At 31.2% G+C, this 20044-nt stretch overlaps 1 long non-coding RNA gene across 3 annotated transcripts; it reads right to left on the bottom strand.

The window, feature by feature from the left end:
* Window positions 1-731: 731 nt before the first annotated feature.
* Window positions 732-19833, bottom strand: LOC143082686 (uncharacterized). Of its 3 annotated transcripts, none has more exons than XR_012980443.1 (6): window positions 19634-19833; window positions 13759-13930; window positions 8415-8627; window positions 5818-5933; window positions 2769-4857; window positions 732-1222 (listed from the first exon to the last, which is right to left on the bottom strand). It is a non-coding gene; the product is annotated as an uncharacterized LOC143082686 (long non-coding RNA). The 3 variants fall into 3 exon arrangements; XR_012980442.1 differs by having other exon boundaries at window positions 2815-4857; window positions 19634-19832; XR_012980441.1 differs by having other exon boundaries at window positions 732-4857; window positions 19634-19823.
* Between the last annotated feature and the right edge of the window lie 211 nt (window positions 19834-20044).

Below are 20044 nucleotides of genomic sequence, written 5' to 3'. Positions count from 1 at the left end.
AATTTCTTGATATTTTGTTTATCAGTTTATCATACACGTTTCGTTTTGTATTTCATTTGAAATACGAATACATACTACATATACTTTAGCGGAAAGTTCAACAATGTTATGCAACTCTATTTTTACAGTATAAAATTGAAAGGTAAATGTTCATCCATTTAAAATCGAAAACAGTACATTTATATTTCAAAAAAGAAGATGTGGTATGATTGCCAATGAGACAACTATTCACAAGAGACCAAAATGACACAGAAATTAACAACTATAGGTTACCTTACGGCTTTCAATAATGAGCAAAGCCCATACCGCATAGTCAGCTATAACAGGCCTCGAATTCAAACAAGAGAATTGTTCTTTATAAACTACGATTTCTCACAAGTATTAATTTATTGTTTAGTTCCATACATGCATAAGAAATAATCTTCGCCGATGTAACATTTCAATTTATTACAACAACATGCCTTCACTGAATTCATTCAGGTGCACCAATGATACGATTAAAGTTATTTTGTTTCTATCATTGGGGACAATTTCCTCCGTTTATGGTACGCTTATAGCTACATTTTTGTACTGTGTGTATGTTTTATAGCATAAAAATAATAAAAGAGGAATGTCAGTGCAACCACTGATTAATGATTGTAATGGATCAGTATTAAGAGACACTTATTATAAGTGACTACGACATTGTTAGGATTATAATCTATCGTCAGTATGAAAGAAATTAAAAGTGGTTCATATATTCATCCGTATAAAAGCGGCACATGTATTTTATTTTATCCTTATATTTCTCATCATGCCGGGTACAAGATAATTGAGTTGCTGCATGCAAAGAACTTAGAATATTACTTAAAAAAACTATCAGTATAATATTTCGACCCCACTATTTGAAGTTAATAACTATCAGTATAATATTTCGACCCCACTTTTTGAAGTTAATAAAACATTTATTTATTTCTTTTGACCAAAGGTTTGTAAACTATACAAATCATTGTTTTTACGTTCGTAGTAACATAGTAAATTCCATTGTCGGTCACCTGTGTCAATTCACGTGCACACTTATTAAAATCTTTCAGCCAATGAAATGAGACGTAACAAGTTGTTTGTTTGTGATACGCCAGAATGTTATCAATGAACTATCAAACGCTAAAGTCGACTGCATTTCAGTATACTGATTGTAAGGGACACAACTTCTCTGGAATGCCGCTAAACAGTGTGTGGTAACCTGGAATAATATATAAAATGCAAATGTACAACTCGCAACATGCAACATGCAAACAAAAAGAGGATCATCTGAAGTGAATTGACGTAAACCATAACCTTCTTTTGAGATTGACAGAATGTCTTTTATTTGAACCGATGTGTAAAATTGTTCAATAACTTGTGAAAAAAATTCCGAGGTAAACTTTTATTATGATCTGTAGTTTTGTAAGCATATCTCAAAATTAATATCCGAGAGAAGGTAAGATATGAAACGAGTTCCATCAATTACATGTAACTAAATTTGTTAACACAAATGTATATGGATACTTTAATTTGCATCAATATCTTAATCTGATTTTATACGTCAGAATTGACATTTAAAAAAAAAATCTGTCAGATTGAAATATTGATGTCCATCTGTGCAAAAAAAAATCTAGTTTATATATGTGAAATTTTACGAAATAAACAATGATTATATAGTGAGTGGTATTTTGTTTAGTGTCTTTGAAATGTAATAATCCTTCAGAAGTTATTGAGGCTCAAATGTTGAAATTATAAACTGATGTGTTTGTTTAATATGAAATATCATAAGTTGATATAAACACGCAGTTTCGTAAGGAATGTTTCGATTATATTTATAGTTTGAAAGTCGACGTGTACTTAAACTCATTTTGTCATGGTATTAAATGTAGTTCATTCAATAATGTGTCCTCTTACATTCTAGATTTCTGGTGTGTAACCGATAACTTTCTATGACTACTCTCTAAAAATTGTAAAGTTTGAGGTACAGAACAACTTAAAGCAACTAAACAGCTCATTGTTTCTGTTCCATCTCACAAGGTCATATTAAAAACTGATAACATAGCATGATTACGATTGTGACTTTCTATCATAATATTCCATTCAGGGTATTCTTTTTGTTTACTAATAGCTGTAGTTGGTTTTTTTACAAAGCAGAGATAGTCCATTTGTTTTATTCTGTAACTATTTAATTCGCTTTCGTAGAGAGTGTTTTTGGCTTAAAATTCGTTACAATAAAAAAAAAATCATGTTTATTTTTAAGATATACATCATTTGATGCACTATTTTGGTATTTCATAATAATGAAAGTTCTCAAATTGTCAAACTGCTATTTCAAATCTTTGTGAGTCTATCAAATTTCACAAGTCTCCAGCTGTTTTTATTTTGAAGTCACCAGAAAAGGTTTATGCTCGGATGAGTATGATTTTTTTCAGCTACATAACATGATGTTTTTCATTAATTTAGAACAAATTATTAACAAGAATTTGATTAGAAACAAATGATGTTTGATAAAATTTAATAAATTTATCAAAACAGTTGGCAAAATAATGTGTTTTGCCGTCCGTAGCATTATGAAAAGTTAGGCATCTGTGCTATACAATACCTGTTAATGATTCGTTAAATTTCCTTAACATAGAATAGTATGTGTGTTTTCCAAATACATGAATAATTATTTCTTTTTTATATTTCATTATGCCAAGTTAAAAGTAAAAAAAAAATATCAAAAAGAAGCAGAAGACACCATATTGATTAAGTAAAATACTCACTATTTCAAATTACTGCATTGCTTTCTTCCATATCAAAAATACTTACTATTCCAATTTACTTTCTTCCATATCACATACAAATTATGTCAGGAAACTCCATGGTCTTCTCGTTAAAGCTCACACAAAAGGCATTGGAATGAAAGAAGAAATATTATCTTTCAAGGAAATAAATTTGGTTAAATTTGTTGATACATTTACTTAGATATACATTCAATAACATTTAACAATCATAAATGATTTAATAAGTATTAAGAAATAAGGAAAATAACTATTCAAAACTTCAAAACAGTATTTACATTATCACAATTATTAGAAAAAATAAAATAGTAACATGAAAGCATATTCATTTTTGAGAACTACTCAAAATAATTACACTAAAAAAAGGTAAAGGGGCATTGAACTTCGAATTCATGTTCACAGATGTGACTCAAATTCTCATACTTGATTTATAACAAACTTAAACGTATATCCAAATTAGAAAAAGTAAAATAAACAATTAACAAGGCATGGGCTCGATAATATGTATAATCGTTTCGTCTGTATTTTCGTGCCATTGGCTTTTCTACGATTTTTTTTAATTTCATATTATAGTTATAGGTATTATACATAATACATGTAAATCATCATTTGTACCTGTATAAGAAGGAGGTTTTGTTGATCAAATCATCCGATCAAAGGATTTACCTTTGTTTCACTTTCAATGTTGGCATTTTTTTCTTTTTAATAACTGAATACGCATAATTTATGCGTAATCAATCTCTAGATAAGGGGTTGAATTAAAGGTCACATAAATTCGGATTCAATGATTGTTGTTTGCAGGTGAATAATTCATCATCAATATTTCTAATTTTGACAAGATTGAACCATAGTGGCTGCTGCAATTTTTATATATCTCGTAGCTATTTCCTCATTACTATATTAAGTTAAGGATAACTCTTCAAATACTATTTATGAAATATTCGAAGTTACTTTTGATGTCTTAAATGTAAGTTTCATCAAGTCTTTCTTCTTTTGTGGCGTTTACTAAGATGTATAACATACTCCAAGTGGAATTTGAACGAATGGCGATGATGAAGTTATACCTAGTATTGTATAGATATTTCTGATGTACAAAAATATTTTAATGTTGACAAAGTATGCCATTTATAATAAACATAGAATGCACTTGCAAATAAAGGTATAAAAAGATTGCAGATTTCCTTCTGCAAATACAAGGAAAACTTTTACAATCTAGAATATCCCTATTTGCATTATTGTTTGATGAATTGCAATATTTAAAAAAACATCATACAATGTCATAGTCAAAATCAATGCTCAATAAGACGAACATATTTATCGATATTCAAATATACAATCATGATAGTCACTCAATGAAAAACACACTGCAATATATTGAAAAAAGATACTTTCGTAAATTCTAAACGTTGAAAGCAGGCAAAGCAATTAGAATATAAATACAAAGCAATTCAGGTTATATCAACAAAACGTAAATATATAATAAAGTATTTGTACACAGAAATACAAATAATAAAAGTTCGGTAAAACATTGGATTTGAACTTTATTTTCGTTAAAAGCATTGACTCGGAAGAAGTTAAGAAATTATTTATTTCAACATGAATAATCGAAAAAACACCTTTAGAATTTTATTTGCCATAACAATTGTTCATTGATCATTATTGAAAAATAATTGATATCTACAAATCATATCAAAATGCGGTAACAAAATTCTTTCATCCAGTGAGCTTTTCTTAATAGTTTGAAATGTTATTTATTACGAAATATCATTTCTTGAAAGACTGAGTAAATGACGTTTCTTACCTGTATGTTCATAAAGATATAAGCTGTTAATACGTTGAGTATCGGTAAACAATAGAGATGGCGAGGTCGCAGTTGTTTTATTCATCTTAAATAACTTGCCGGCCTCAGTAAAGAAAATGTAACTTCTAGAAATGCGAATGGCAATGTTGTCATATTTGCCTCCATGTGGATTTATGTTCCTGACCGTTTTAATATCAGTCCCATCAAAGTTTGCTGATTTAATTTCATTACTTTCATCAATAATCCAATATAGCATTTGTTCATCAAGATCTAAAAGAATTTTAAATGATTCATGATTTCATGACTTAAATTAAAAACAAAAATTTGCATAAAATGAAATATGGAATGATAATAATACTTCGATGAAGAGACAATAGAGAGTTAAAGTCATCGAGGAAGATACACAAGAGAGTACAAATCAACAAGGAAGAGACACATGAGAGTAAAAATCTGCAAGGAAGCGACACAAGAGAGTAAAAGTCAACGAGGAAGAGACACAAGAGAGTAAAAATCAACAAGGAAGACACACAAGAGAGTAAAAGTCAACAAAGAAGAGACACAAGAGAGTAAAAATCAACGAGGAAGAGACACAAGAGAGTAAAAACTAACGAGGAAGAGACACATGAAAGTAACAATCAACAAGGAATTTCACAAATGATATCGGATATGTTCCTTACGTCGTAACTACAATCCCCTTCCCTTTCATGAATGTGACCTACCAAATAAGACCATTTACCGGATTTGTTATAACATGAACAACACGACGAGTGCCACATGTGGAGCAGGATCTGCTTATCTTTCCGGAGCACCTGAGATCACCCCTAGTTTTTGGTGGGGTTCGTGTTGCTCATTCTTTAGTTTTCTATGTTGTTTCATGTGTACTATTGTTTGTCTGTTTCATTTTTCGCCATGGCGTTGTCAGTTTATTTTCGATTTATGAGTTTGGCTGTCCCTCTGGTATGTTTCGTCCCTTTTCTAGTAATCGAGGTAATATTGTAGTAGTGTAGAACAATGTTCCACACGTACTTATTTTTAACAACCGTTTCTTTGATAATATATTTCAGGCTATTCTTACAAAAGTTACTCTAATCACATATGGGTTAGGTCTCTAAGGAGGTTATCAATATCCAAAGATGTATTGCCCTAGATTAAGTCTCAGTTGATAGTTTGTAATAAATAAAATCGAACCTCATCTAAGAACTACTAAATGTTTACGAAATATGCTCATACCTAGATCAAGGCTGTATGCCTCTGTTGGTTGAGTATAAATGTCTTGTCTTTGAGAAAGATCAAATCTTGATCTTACCATTTTACGTGGTACTCCATTTTCTGAAAAATACATCCACCTAAAAGATAGATACAATGTAATAATTATATCAGCTAGCATATTTAATAACACTGAAATGTGAAAAATAAGTAGCACTACAGTCTAACAGTGATTTTTTGAAGATTTTTTTCCGTTAATTTTGAAGTAAATGTTATTCTGCACAGTTTGTAAAAATCCCAAAGTCATTATCATATCACAACAGGGAGTAAATTGATAATGAACTTCTGTAAGTAAAAGCCCATGGTAATCAATCTTAATAGAAAGGCATTTAGGAGGGGCTAATATGTCAATCATCTGTTGAAACCAGTGCCCGGCTGTTCATCCCTGACCACAAGATAAATAGTGTGGTCTTATCTCATTGCATCATGTGAAATGCAACAACAGTAATTTATAAAATATGGAAGTAATCAGAGAAAAGGCGAAAAGATATGAAAAGGAGAAAATCTAACCAAAAGGAATAAATCTTTTTATGGATAAGAATGTGAAAGTATCTGTGAAAACAAACTTTTAAGGTTCTTACTACAAACAAGAAAAAGATGTCTCTGAACCTGTCTTCTGTTAGGAGTTTTAGGCATTTTAACTAATTTAAATTTTATGTGAAATTTTCAATTTAATAAAACTCTAAAATCATGTTGGACAATCTATTTTCAGGAAGGTCTTTTTTTTCAACATGTCTTTTATTGCATAATTTAAATGTTCTAACTAATTTCATAGTATATTTCTTTTAAAAATACAAATGAAAATCATCTTTGTAATGATTATAATTATGTTAAATATTGATTATATGCATCTGGTCATTCTTGTAGAAATTTTAAAATCATTAAACACTGTTGGTTGGAGTCAGAAAATTCTGAATGAAGTGCTACCTGAAAAGAAGTTAAAACAATTGTAAAACGAAAAACTTTAAACTGCAGATCTGGACAAAAATGACTTATAATTGTAAGACTGTATGTATGTATGACTATGTATTTTGCCTCTTGTTGCACATGTAAATATGTGTCTGAGTGTTTCCAAATAAAGTATATTGTTATTATTGTTATTGTTATTGTATGTAATTGTTAGTGAATTTGAACTAGAATAAGTAGGCAAGTGAAAAGCATACCATAGACTAAATACATATTTGTTAAACTATCTTTAAAAACGATACACAGTGCAGTACTGTAGAAACCTTTTGACTTTATCTTGTTATAAATATGAATAAAAAGAAGAAAGCATTATACTTTAGCTTTACGTTCAACTATAAAGATGATTTCTTCTAATTGCATAATTCAAAGGTAGTGACTATGTTCATCTATTCCAACGAGTGTGAATTTAAGGATAACACAGGTACAGTTAGTTGTGTCTCATACCTTGATTTGCATTTAGAAGTAAGGAGGGAGGGTACATTGAGAACAAAATATTACGACAAAAGATATAATCACAGCTTCAACGTTGGAAATTTCTAATTACAAGCAGCAATATTCCACCAGCTCCTTCATAAAACGTAGATATCAACTAATCGATAAAATATTCAAGAGCTTGAATTTTCTAGATACAGGTTCATTGCTTACATGGAAACTTTCAAACGAAGAGTCTACGTTCCAATTGGTAAAATTAGTCATTCTTTCGAATATTATACGGATGATTTCCCGTTATGAAATATTTGATTAATAGATGCCGATGGATATATGTTGCAATAGTTATCAAAAGTACCAGGATTATAATTTAGTACGCCATACGCGCGTTTCGTCTACATAAGACTTATCAGTGACGCTCATATCGAAATATTTATAAAGCCAAACAAGTACAAAGTTGAAGAGCATTGAGAATCCAAATTCCAAAAAGTTGTGCCAAATACGGCTAAGGTAATCTATGCCTTGAATAAGAATATCCTTAGTTTTTCAAAAAATTTAAAGTTTTGTAAACAGGAAATTTATAAAAATGACCACATTATTGATATTCATGTCAACACCGAAATGTTGACTACTGGGCTGGTGATACCTTCGGGGACGAAACGTCCACCAGCAGTGGCATCGACCCAGTGGTTTAAATAGTTATCAAAAGTACCAGGATTATAATTTAGTACGCCAGACGCGCGTTTCGTCTACATAAGACTCATCAGTGACGCTCAAACCAACTGTGGATATTCCAAAAACCGTCGTCTAGCCTCGCTTTTAGACTTATCACCGGGTTTGTACTTACTTGAGAAACCTGGTGGGTGCAACTTTAGGAGCAGGATTTTCTTGCCTCTTGGAGTTCACCCCTTTTTTTTTGTGGTTCGTGTTACTCAGTATTTAGATTTCTATGTTGTGTATTGTAGACAGATGTTTGTATATTGGCCATTTTTGTTTGTTTTCAGCTTTGACAATTTGTTTTACTTATACGAAGTCTTTAATAGTTTTGGTTTATGTATGTTGATTTTGTTGCAATTCAATATACAGATTCGTTTAAGATGACAGAGATACCTCTTGATTTTTTTTATACGCGCAATAATGTTCACAGTCAGCGGACAGATATATACCCATTAGTAACATCGAGTCCCAAGGAAAAAGGGAAGGTCAGACTTGTATGGATATCCACTGCATTTGATCCATCTAAGTTACATCTAGAGATCTTTGTGCGATCGTGAGTGAAATACACATGTCCGAGCACATAATCTATGGCTATACCTCCTGGGTTAATTCCTGTTGTGCACATCGTTTGTAACGTATAGTTCTGTGATGGGTAACGGAACCTGAACAAAACAAAAAAGTGTTTAGTGAATCTTTAGTAGCCTCATTTCTCAACATGTGTAATGTTTAACATTTGCTTTATTCTTTGTTAGTTCAGATTTGTTTACATAAATACAAAAATGAAACCTTTTAATCCATTTCGAACCCTTGTTTTTTAAAAGATTCAAATGAGTTAGATAAGTCTTTAAACTGGTTCTACTCTTAATAAACGGTCATGTCATTTCTAATCATTTTGGTAGTATTTGTCCTTTGTATTGCATGTTGTTTTAAAATGATATTTGTCTACTACGAGTTAAGTTTATATGATGGTTATTACAATATGTTATTAGTTAACGTGTTGTCTTTAAAAATAGTAACATTTTGTTTTTCTCATCATTCATCTATATAAATGCACAAAGACTGCATACGTCTGGTTTTAACTTTTGTCAATGGAGGTATACACTTTAAACTAAATTTGTAAAGTCAGGGACACTTTTGTCTTGTATTGTGCGTTAAATTCTTGTTAAATATGCGAGGGCAAAAAGTTATTAAAGGTACCAAGATTATAATTTAGTACGCCAGACACGCGTTTCGTCTACATAAGACTCATCAGTGACGCTCATATCCAAATAGTTATAAAGCCAAACAAGTACAAAGTTGAAAAGCAGTTATGACCCAAAATTCGAAAAAGTTGTACCAAAAAAGCTACCGTAACGGATATCTATACCTGGGATAAGAAAATTCTTAGTATTTCGAATAATTCATACTTTTGAAAACATTGATATTCATGTCAACACCGAACTGCTGACTACTGGGCTGGTGATAATTTTGGGGACGAAACGTCCACCAGCAGTGGTAACGACCCAGGGGTGTGAATAGTAAATTACTCATCAGTGAATGTGCAAAAGAAGGTGTCATACACATTTACAATTTGAATGTAGTTTGAAAAAATAAATTAAAAGAGAGACAAGAAATACCAGAGAGACATTCAAACTCATGAGTCGAAAATTAAGAGACAACGCCATGATTAAAGCAGCAGATAAACAATAGTACACAAAACAAAACATAGAAAATCAAAGACTGAGCAACACAAACCCCACCAGAAACTGGGAATGACCTCAGGTACTCTGGAAGGGTTAGAATATCCTGCTCCACATAAGACGGAAAAGTATTGACTTAACAGTTTATTGTTTATGTGTCTAAATGTATAAATAACTGAAGAAATTAGTGATTATACATGTATATAAGCACTAAAGTCACTGGTGATTACACATATTCGCATTAGCTGTCACATGCGTCGTCACGCTGAAAAGGTGGCAAATAAAAAGAACAAACTTTGTAGTATTTCTTATCTTTACGAATGTCAAGTTTACGAAATAACTGAAATCGATGAAAATGGTTATTTTGCATTTGATTGGTTATAAGTGAAAGCATTATCAAACCGGAAGTGAAAGTTAAACAGTTCTTAGGTCATTTTCGCAGTACAAACCAACATAATTAAGCTTCAGATCAAACATTGAACCATTTCATTGAAGCTGAGAAAAATCAGGTAAAAATCAAAATATCGTAAATTCAATGTAAGGTTAAATGATAAGTTAATATTGACAATACAAGAACTCCAAACTAAAAATGAGTGCGAGAACATTTTCACAATAAATTTTAGAAGATGGTGTAAGTGTGCCAATGAGACAACTCTGAGTCTCTATCCAACTATTTTTGTGATGAGGTATTTTCATTTCAATATTAATCAATCATTGAACTTTCACTGACGTAAAGCGGTCACAAAATTAAGAAAAGTACAGGAAACTTCTTGTATAATCGTCATTCCCCTAGAGTCAACTCATATGATAGAAAAACAGCACCTAGGAAAAAACCCGAACTTCAAGGAATAGTTAAAACAGAAAGTCCCTTAAAAAGTGGCAAAAAAAAGCTCAAACACATCAAACAAACAAAAGACTACTATCGTATTACTGACGTGTTAAATGCATTCCTTTTCGTAGACAATGGTGGATTAAACCTAGTAATTTGAATAGCTAATGTGTGAGCAAAACAAGCAACTAGGTCAACAGATATATAGAAAAACAGTTATATTATTGCCTACCGACGGTACCGATAAATGGACAATTATATTATTTGAGTATTGAACTTAACGTAGCTTGAAATACACAAATATTTTTGAATTTCAACGTCTCAAAATAATAACTCATCAAATTATAAATCAGTTAATTATAACCCTATACAGATAACATAGAAGACTTACAAATACAGATCTGTGTAAGAATTTTGTTGTGTAAAAATCTAATATTATTAAAAAAAACTAAACAAACAGATGCAATCCTTTTGTCATATGTGTTTTCGATCTTTCATTTGTCAGTCTGGAACAGGAAATAGATTTTTAAAGACTAGTGTATAAGAAAAAAGTATTTACAACTCTTCTTATAACAGACAATTTTCGAGTTCATTGCTTTTCCGTCAAAAACATTGGTTTTTATTGAACGTCATTCGTGATTTTATAAGATATCCTCACTTTCTTTCCATTTTGGGAAGCGGTTACAAAAAGATGATGTATTGCACGAATTACAGGCAATTATTCGGCCAATTATTCTTATAATTGATGATCAGCACTCCTGTCATTAGGGAATTGTTATTTTAAGTACAAATAATATTTCTAGTTTATCATGCATAATGACGATCACGAAGACGTTTGATACACTTTCATAGTCCAGGGATACAATCTTTAGAGAAACAACAATACTTTTGACTTAATCGAATATAAAATATATGCAATGTCGATCTTCAGTTTCTCTTAAACGGAGGTAATGATACATTCACTGAGGATTGTTACCAAATATTGCAGTTGATTAAAATTATAGTTCGTAGATAGAAATAAACAGTCCACCGGACAATAACTTATATAATTCTTATATGACATGTACGAGGTGTCCATGTTTGCCTTTATTAAAGCTTTAATACATAAAGATATTAACTAGAAACCTCAATTATGACCTACTGGTTAAGATCTATAAATATCCTTACGTGAATTTGATCGTTATCCTCTCCCATATAGGAGTTATAGCCCCTTAATGACTATGTTCCGCTAGGTTGTCTAAATAGGTAACGATGTAACACCTGTTTACATTATTTTTTATGGATGTTAAAGTAAATGTTAAAGGTGGGTGCTACATTAACCGACAATAATTTTTACAAATATCAAGAACAAAAACACAGATTACGTTGAAAGACAGGACTTTTTATGTGTCAAAGCATATTTCAAATGAGTTGACTATTAGTAAATTAATTTAACAGGGACAGCTGTACAAACATCTGTCTTTATTATCGAGTAATTTCTTCATCGTGATATTTTATACTTTAGAATATAAATATAAATTAAAATCTAACTGGAAAAGTACAAGATAAAATTTAATTATGAAATGAAATACAAAATGAAAAACCTAATGAGAAAAAGAAAGCCAAAAAAAAAAAAAATCAACTTCCATAGTAACTTAACATGACATAGAAAAATGATGATGAAAGTAAATAATTCGTATTATTGTCGCTGGACGCTCTTGCTTTTTTTTATTTTACATATTGTACAATTGAAAATATGAGACAAAAAATCCGTTTGATTGAGTTGTATGTAGCTATATGTTAAATATGTTTTATCTAAAAACTGAACAATTGATTGCATACTCCCTTAACGTCCAGTGGCTGACATGTCAAAAATTATCAATACGAATTTAAAGTGGGTCTAATTAGTCATTCCCGACTTAACTTGAATAAACTGAACTTAGTTTCAAAACCTATGTGGGTTTATAATTTCGGGTGCATTAGACTAACAAAAGAGATCTTTTATGAAATGAACTCATCTCAGGTATCATAGATAATTATATTGTGTTGAGTAACACAATACTTTGAAGCTACATGAATATATATTTAATGTAGGTTAGTATATGTTATCAAAGGTACCAGGATTATTTAGTACGCCAGACGCGCGTTTCGTCTACATAAGACTCATCAGTGACGCTCATATCAAAATATTTATAAAGCCAAACAAGTGCAAAGTTGAAGAGCACTGAGGATCCAAAATTCGAAAAGTTGTGCCAAATACGGCGAAGGTAATCTATGCCTGGGATAGGAAAATCCTTAGTGTTTCGAAAAATTCAAAGTTTTGTAAACAGAAAATTTAGAAAAATGACCACATTATTGATATTCATGTCAACACCGGAGTGTTGACTACTGGGCTTGTGATACTCTCGGGGACGAAACGTCCACCAGCAGTGGCATCGACCCAGGGGTGTAAACGTTATCAAAGGTACCAGGATTATAATTTAGTACGCCAGACGCGCGTTTCGTCTACATTAGACTCATCAGTGACGCTCATATCAAAATATTTATAAAGCCAAACAAGTCTGGCGTATGGCTAATCATACGTTATGGTGTTGTTCAGGGTGAACAGTTTGATAATCTTGAATTTCTGTTTTTATTTCACTGCATTTAATAGAAAAAGTAAATCACAAAAATAAACCACTTCGAAGAAAATTCAAAACGGAGAGTTCCAAATCAAATGGCAAAATCAAAGGATAAAACACATCAAACGAATGAACAACAACTGTCATATTCCTTACTTGGTACAGGCATTTTCAAATGTAAAAAAATGGTGGATTGAACCTGGTATTATAGCGCTAAACCTCTCACTTTTATGACAGTCGCATCAAATTCCGTTATTTTTACAACGATGTGTGAACAAAACAGACATAATCGGTTAAATGGTCAAAATAAAATAGCTTATTTTTAGAATCATACATTTTATTCTAAAATAATAATTTGAAAAAGGCTATTTCTTTTGTTTAGCAAAAAAAAGGACGACAAATGAAGAGTCAACTATAACCGGTTATAAAAATTGCTTTAAAATTTAGATAAAGTTAGGTATATATAAATATAGATATTCTGTTTGCTTTCAGCATACCTGCACTCAACCACGATTGTTAAAGATAAAAATGATTGTAGTCTTTCTCCATATAGCAGCAAAATCAGTTATAATAACAGTATACTCCTAATGAAGATAAAAACTTGTATTGAATTTTAATTGGAACAAACAATTATGGCTTTCGGAAATGAGTTCCAAAAAGGTCCACTTAGTACAGTCATGCTTACCTCATAACATCGTAGGAGAAGTGTCTGGTGAAATAAATATAGTTGTTTTTATCATCATAGATCATACCATACACTCGATCAGATTGTTCGGCTAGAATAGTCACAGTGTTTGATTCGACGTCAAATTCCTTAATGAATGAAAATGTTGAATACAAAATCTTCCTCGTAAAAGCTGAAACAAATTAATTCAATAATTGATAAATAGCTAAATAAACTCATCATAGGTACTAGGGTTAAATTTTGTATTTACGCCAGACGCGCGTTTCGTCTACAAAAGACTCATCAGTGACGCTCTAATCCAAAAAAGTTAAAAAGGACAAATAAAATACGAAATCGAAGAGCATTGAGGCCAAAATTCCTAAACGTTTTGCCATATACAAATATGGTAATTTATTCCTGATGTAGGAAAGCTTTAGTATTTCAAAAATTCAAAAGTTTTGTAAACAGTTAATTTATAAATATGACCATATCAATGATAATTCATATTATCACATACGTGCTGACTACTGAGCTGGTAATACCCTCGGGAAATTAAAACTCCACCAGCAGTGGTATCGACCCAGTGGTTGTAAATAAAATCATCATAGATACCAGGATTAAATTTTGTATTTACGCCAGACGTGCGTTTCGTCTACAAACACAAGTGCTTCTATAACTTTCCAGTTTTGTCGAATATCCGTTCCTTTAAACAAAACGTGGAGGCAATTGAGTATTAATGCACAAACCAGATATAAGAATAAATTTATTTTCGGCGAATGGGAAACGAGATTTTGGTAACTTTAGAAGAACTCTATATTTATCGAATGATTTGAACTCGAACTTTCATGATTATGCAAATCTCTGTATCTTTTATCTAGATGGTTGAGCAATAGATACAATTTTATCTTAGGATTTAGATTTGCAAGGTGCAATCGTTTTGAAATAATGAAATTCAGTGATCATACATTTTGTTTTTCTTAAATGAACAGTCAACTATTTACGATTTGCCATGTTTATCTTACATACTGAAGAATATGGAACTTAAGCTGGGTATACTTTCAATCGTGTTTCTAGTCAATTTTCATTCAACGTCAAATTGTAACCAATACATCACAGGAAAGCTTTACAAGTTATGCTTAACGTGGGAAATGGATTGATATGAGAGAGAGATGAATAATTGAAAAAAAAAGAATATTCAAACTCATTATTCGAAATTGGAGAACGAATTGACAATGGCATGGGATAAAATTCAAATCGCAACATAGAAAATAAAGATTAAGGAAATTGAACGGCCATATAAACAAGGATGAACCCAAGAGCCCCGGAGGGATGTGTATTATCTACTCCATAATTAACATTCCTAGTGTTGCATGTAAGTTTAAACCCGCTGGTATAAAGTCTAATTAGTTAGGTGAGTTATTTTTATTTGGGTCTATGTATTATTATTATCTTCAACTTTTAAAATTCAGTACTGTATGTTGAAATTTTGAAACATGAATAAAGCACCTGTTCCAGAATATTATCTTGTCCATGAACATGAAATTGTACCTAGAGTTAAAATGGTTCTTAAGGAATAACATGAATAATTTGGGAATAGAAGAGGTATTTCATCGGAACAACCTCAATAATAAGATATCTAATTCGCATCATAGCTCATTTTTTTTTATCTTAATATCAAACATTTTAATTAAACTCTTAAGCTGAATTTATTTATCTACATTGAATTTAGTTGTAATACAACCAAATCATAGTACGTCACATCCGGCATACGAAAAAGTGTCGGATTTTTTTCTCTCTTGCATTTGACAGTTGTAGGTAATTAGTCCTACATTTCATTGCATTACAAAAATTACTGGGACATGCACATACATCTTGGGTATTTCAAAACACCATTTTTTTTATTAGGAGTTACTTTAGAATATTTTGGAAAGTTGAGGTTACTAAAGCTTGTACACAGTTAACAAAGAGGTGAACATTTTATTAGTTTATTATCAAAAATCAATGGTGGTTTTACACATAATATGGGAATCTGCACATGCATCTTTGACCTTGAAAGTACTTTCATTTGTAAAAGAATTCTTGTTATTTAAGTGAAATATTACAAAATAAAAGGTTTATTCTGGGTGGATTGTGTCCCAAAAACTCATTTTATACGAAAATGTCCTTGAAACAGGAATCTACCACAAAAATTAGTAACCATATTCAATTTTTTTGGGAGTTCATTTTTCTTATTTGTTATATTTTGCAATTATAGAAAAATTTACCTACGTTACCCTTCGTAAAATATATAGTAATAAGTAAATGAAATTATTTTCAAAAAAGTAAAAATAAATTATTCACTCTCTGGAACGCTGCATAAATTTAAGTTTTACGTAAGGACTTAATGAAACCTACCAAGAGACAGTTAACTTTTATATTGATTGTTCATTCAACTTGAATACTTTAATTGCTTATTTATTATATCATTTCTATCATAAATGAGTGAAAGTTATCCCAAAAGTTTTATCTGTTGGCATAAAAATTTCTACATTATTAAGCTTCAGTATTTATTTTTTTTTAAAGTTTTGTTAGTTTATTTGTAGTAATGACCATATCAATGATACTGGACGGGAGATATCCTCGGGGAATAAAAACTCCGGCAGCATTAGCATCCACCCAGTAGTTGTTAATAAACTCATCATAGATACCTGGATTTAAATTTTGTATTGGAAATCAACCCATTAAAGATACAATATTGTACGGCAGATTACCATGTCTACAAATTAAGACGCACTACTGTTGCTCGAAATTATAAAAATTCAAAGGCCAAGTCAAGAACGAAGTTGAAAAGCATTGAGGACCTAAAATTTCCAAAAAGATTTGACAATATACACGAAAATCACAAAAAATACTGAACTTCAAATTCAAAAAGGAAAGTGCTAATCAAATGACAAAATACAAAGATCAAACCCATCAAACGAATGGTTAACAACTGCCATATTCCTGACTTGGTACAGGCATTTTTTTAATGTAGAAAATGGTGGATTGAACCTGGTTTTATAGCTAGCTAAACATTTTACTTGAATGACAGTCGCATCAAATTCCATTATATTGACAACGGTTCGTGAACAAGTCAAACAGACACAAAAGGTAAAAATGTCAAAAAAAGGGGTACAACAGTCAATATTGTCATGCTGTGTTATTATCTTAATCACTATAAAAGTATTCAAATTTAACAAATGTCCTATTTGAAAAATATAATATGTCTGGACTAACAAAGAAGCACAGAAACGCATAAGTCAAATTTACCATCTTCATTTTGCTTTTTAGCTCACCTTTCCTAAAAGGAAATGTGAGCTTTTGACATCACTTGGCGTCCGTCGTCGTCCGTCGTCGTCGTCCGTCCGTCGTCGTCGTCCGTCCGTCCGTCGTCGTCGTCCGTCCGTCCGTCCGTCGTCGTCCTTCGTCGTCGTCCGTCCGTCGTCGTCCGTCGTCGTCGTCCGTCCGTCGTCGTCCGTCGTCGTCGTCCGTCCGTCGTTGTCGTCGTAAACTATTTCAAAGATCTTCTCCTCTGAAACTACTGAACCAATTCAAACCAAACTTCATCTGATTGATTCCTAGGGTATCTAGAATAAAGTTTGTGTTTTAATTCCCATTTCATCAAAAAACATGGCCGCCGTGGCTGAAAATAGAACATAGGTGTAAAATGCAGTTTTTGGCTTATATCTCAAAAACTAAAGCATTTAGAGCAAATCTGACATGGGGGTAAAAATGTTCAATAGGTCAAGATCTATCATCCCTGAAATTTTCAGAAGAATCAAACAACCCATTGTTGGGTTGCTGCCACTTCATTGGTAATTTTAAGGAAATTTTGCAGTTTTTGGTCATTATTTTGAAAATTATTATAGATAAAGAGAAACTGTAAACAGCAAAAATGTTCAGCAAAGTAAGATCTACAAATAAGTTCATATGACCAAAATTGTCAATTGACCCCTTAAGGAGTTATTGTCCTTTAATGACAATTTTACACAATTTGTTCATCATATTTGCTAACTTTAAAAAATCTTCTCATCTGAAACTACTGAACCAATTTCCACCAAACTTAAGCTGAATTATCATTAAGGTGTCTAGAATAAAGTTTGTGTTTTATTTTCTGTTTTGTCAAAAAATCTGGTTGCCATAGCTAAAAATAGAGCATAGGGGTAAAATGCAGTTTTTGGCTTATATCTCAAAAACTAAAGCTTTTTGACAGGTGTGAAAATGTTTATTATGTCAAGATCCATCAGCTGACACAGAAATTAACAACTATAGGTTACTGTACAGCCTTCAACAATTAGCAAAGCATAATAACCAATTTGGCTTTTGACCCCTTAGAATGTTGGCCTTTTAACTCAACTTTACACAATTAGTTCATCATGTTGTTTAATTTTTAAAATATTCTCCTCTGTTCAGTGTGTTCACTCTTGTTTTTGCTTCTGAAGAAGATATGACAGAATCGAAGAACCATTTATATAAATTGAAAACCCAAAATAATCATTGATGGAAGATTTAAGCAAAAAATTTAAGGTGAGCGATTCAGGCTCTTGGGAGATTCTTGTTTATTATACGATTTTATTTATCTATGTAAAATCCACCCATTAAGGATTGAAAGATTTTAAGTGCTAGTGTAGAATCGCGCGTTTGACGTCACACAGGTAGATATAAAACGATGTTGTCGTTCAAAGTATAACGGGATACATAAGAACAAAGTCACGGCAAATGAACATCACAAAAAACCAAGACTTAACAATAAAAGTTATATTAATAAAATAAAACAATTTTGTCGTTCAAAGTATGACGAGGTACAGCTGAGTTCATCAAATAAATCTACTGAATTTCAACAATGGTGCAGAGTTTGAAAAACATAAAGAAGGAATTTTGGCAATTTTCATTTTAGCTGACAGATATTTGTTGTAATTTTACAACATTACTGGTATCTTGTAAATTATAAATTCAATCCTCAGTTAACATGGTTAGCGATTTAACGATGTATGGTAAGTTATAGCGAAAGTATACTATCAATGTTCAAATCTCGTAAACAAATAAGAATCGAAGGTATCATACCATGATGAACCATTCATGAACTATTCATCATGGTGATTACTAGTACTGCTTTTTTGATATTTTTTTACTCACTAGTTAATCATATGCAGTTTTTTACTTTAATAAGCACTCTGATTAGTCAATAAAATAAAAAAAAATGTTCTGTATTGTATTGTTTGAAAAATTACAGATTATGAATTCCCTTAAGTTTTGTCAAATGAATTCACCATAGATACCAGGATTGAAATTTTATATACGTGTCAATACTGTTTCAATGTAACGATTTTAAACCTTCAAATGTACACGGACTACTAAATTTTAAAACGGTCGAAACTTGACTTTTTCTTTTAAATAAACTTTAGGTTTTTTTTTCTTATTTCAATTTGTTATGTCATGTATGTACGTATAAGCTGTTTGTCTTTAAACAGTGTTACCAATATAAAAGGTAGATCTAAATATATTGTTTATTCCAATCAAATTGTTACTTGTGTACAAGAAACTATGAAGATTTTAAAATAATAACGGAAAGCGTTCCTGTTCTCAAGTTAACTTCGTGTGGAGGAAACAATTTGAAAGTTAACTTTCAAATATATATGGACATAATATTCAGTTGCTGTATATATTAGGACTACACCAGTATGTGCATACAGTTAGTATGTTTGAAAGAATCATAATTTTAATACGGTGATAATAGTGCTTTATGTTCGCATGAAACGACACAAGCCGTTTTTGTTCTTTTCGAAATGTAATTTTCACCCAATTTCACTTTGTATTACAAAAAACGCAGTGGTCATACATTGAAACCAATAAAATAAAATAATATAACAATACTTACATGACGAGATGACCAGTAAATAATTTAACAAAAATATGCAAAACAAAATCCGTATATCCATGTTTCTTTTCATACGACTAACATACGTTAGAGAACAACACTGATGAAATTGTCGAAGATGTTTAAATTTATACTGATGAAAAGTGACCTTCGATTCTTTTTATGCTGTGACTATGAGCTTTAAAAATAGACAAAACCGTTTAACATAGGTGAATTGGTTTATTTGAATATTATATTACATCAAGCACAACATCCTTAATCCGAGCACACTGAAAATTTTAAAGGTTATGAAAATTTTAATCTTTAAAGCGTGATATACAGACTCTTTAACACTCAAAGAGCTTGGTAGCAATTGCGATCCTTATAAGTATGCTGTTAGGACTCTTAACCTGTAATATTCGAAGAGTTCTT

Source organism: Mytilus galloprovincialis, chromosome 7 (assembly GCF_965363235.1).
Source record: "Mytilus galloprovincialis chromosome 7, xbMytGall1.hap1.1, whole genome shotgun sequence".
Classification (NCBI taxonomy): domain Eukaryota; kingdom Metazoa; phylum Mollusca; class Bivalvia; order Mytilida; family Mytilidae; genus Mytilus; species Mytilus galloprovincialis.
This window is presented reverse-complemented; position numbering and strand designations above follow the sequence as displayed.